Source organism: Phoca vitulina, unplaced genomic scaffold, assembly GCF_004348235.1.
Source record: "Phoca vitulina isolate PV1807 unplaced genomic scaffold, GSC_HSeal_1.0 scaffold15, whole genome shotgun sequence".
NCBI lineage: Eukaryota > Metazoa > Chordata > Mammalia > Carnivora > Phocidae > Phoca > Phoca vitulina.
Genome location: NW_022589718.1, coordinates 6535861 through 6538025, shown reverse-complemented (window position 1 = coordinate 6538025; position 2165 = coordinate 6535861).

The following is a 2165-nucleotide window of genomic DNA, read 5'->3' as shown; positions in this document are numbered from 1 at the left end:
TTCACAAAATCACGTAAGTGAAGTCAAACAGCATAAATTAGAACACCCCGAGAAAGGTGAGGCAGAGGAGAAACAAGGATAGGGACATAAACGCGTGTCGAGAGTGAGACTGGCAAGCGTGGAGTTCCAAAGGCACACTGGCCTTTGGCGTGTTGGGCTTAAAACTTGCTGAAGCTGTCAAACCAGTGTTGTGTTTGCATTCCCCAGAATCCTATCATTGTTGGGGACAAAGCCCAGCAACACAATCAAATCCAGATTCACTGGATAGGAGGAGACCTCCTACCTCATCCAATGCCCTAACCCAGCGCAAAGCACCCAGTTCCCCAACTAGTCCCCATGGATGCTTTCTGGAACCTGAGCTCGCTGGATAAGGGCCCCAAATTTAAAACCACAATGAAGGAGAGGTTTCCCGAGTGTTTGGTCTGTTTTACTGTGGAGTTCCAGACTCCTCAGAGCAGTTTGAACTTTCTAAGGGGAGTGGGGAGAGGGGGACTCCCAGGAGTTTAAGAGGAGCAGGCAAAGCCAGGGAAGCTACCCTGAGCTGGGTCCAGGGTGAGTCAGCCCAGCTGATGGAGGGGTGTGTAAGGATGCCTCCGGATTTCTTTACCCCTCCCAAACTGCTGGTGGCCACCACCCAGGATTTCACCTGAGCTGCATTCCAAAGACATTTGGGATACCAGTGCACGTGGGAACCACGCAAGAGAACAGATCCCAGCCCTCCCTCCTCCCGGGGCCAGCTGAAGAGTCCTAAAGAGCTCGAAGAGGAAGATGATCCCCATCTCCCACACCCTCCTCTGCTCTGGCTGCTGGAAGGGAGAGAGTTACCAGGACAGAGATGCCCTACTTCTCAAGTTCAAAGTTCAGGTTTCCTCTTCTGGGCTCCCAAGTTTTCTCAACAGCGCCACCTGCTGTCCCCAAAGTCGGAAAACTGGAGAGAGCCGCAGTGTGTGTGAGCCTTGCAGATTCAGGTTTCCCCCCTCACAGCGCCTGTAAGACTCTTAGAAAAGGGAGGGCAGGACACCCTTGCAGGCCAGCTTTATGCCCTCTCCTGAACGGCCCCTGTCTCCCTCCTCCACGCCAGCCCTCCCCTGTCAAAACCCACCAATTCCCCACAGCTTTCTGCTAATTCCACCACTAGCAGCACCGCAACCATCCCTCTGACACCCACGTAACCACTGCTATTAGAGCAGGTCCCGGACCGAAATCTGTCCCCGGCTTCTGCACTTCCTGATAGGAAGGGGTGGTTAACTGCTTAGGGGCTGGTAGGGCGGTAGACCCCTAAACGTTCTCATGGGGGACATGCTGCCCAGTAATTTTTTAAAATTGTGATAAAACACACATAACATAAAATTTACATTTTTGTCTTCTTTTAAGATTTTATTTATTTATTTGAGAGAGAGCATGAGCAGGAGGGGGAGAGGGAAAAGCAGGCTCCCCGCTGAGCAGGGAGCCCGGTGTGGGACTCGATCCCAGGACCCTGGGATCATGACCTGAGCGGAAGGCAGACGCTTAACCGACTGAGCCACCCAGTTGCCCCTAAAATTTACATTTTCAAGTGTACAGTTCAGTAGGGGTAAGTAATTCACAGTGTCCAGAACTCTTTTCATCTTAACCCTGGTAATGTTTTCAACACCGTTCTCCCCCGCAACTCCCACCCCTCCTGTCCCCTCTCGTGATCTCAAGTTCTTCTTCATTGTCATATATTTTTTAAATTGATCTCATGAATCCTCATGGAGCTCACCAAATATACTCCATTAGCTTCGCCATCTCTCAATTTCCCACTGGCTGTCTTTAAACACTGGTTTAGGGGCGCCTGGGTGGCTCAGATGGTTAGGCGTCTGCCTTCGGCTCGGGTCATGATCTCCAGGTCCTGGGATGGAGCCTCATGTCGGGCTCCCTGCTCAGTGGGGAGTCTGCTTCCCCCTCTGCCCCTGTTTGTGCTCTCTGTCTCTCTCTCAAATGAATAAATAAAATAAAATTTAAAAAATAAACACTGGTTTATTTTGTTTTTCTTTCTCCTCTCCTTAAAGCAGTTTTAGTGCCTTGTTTTGACACCTCCTGACAAAGAGAAGGCAGGACAAGAGAAAGGAGTTGAGGTTTGCTCATTTTTCTGCTGCTGAGCTCTGTGAGAGTCAGCCCAGGAAGGAGCAAAAGAACGAGTCCCC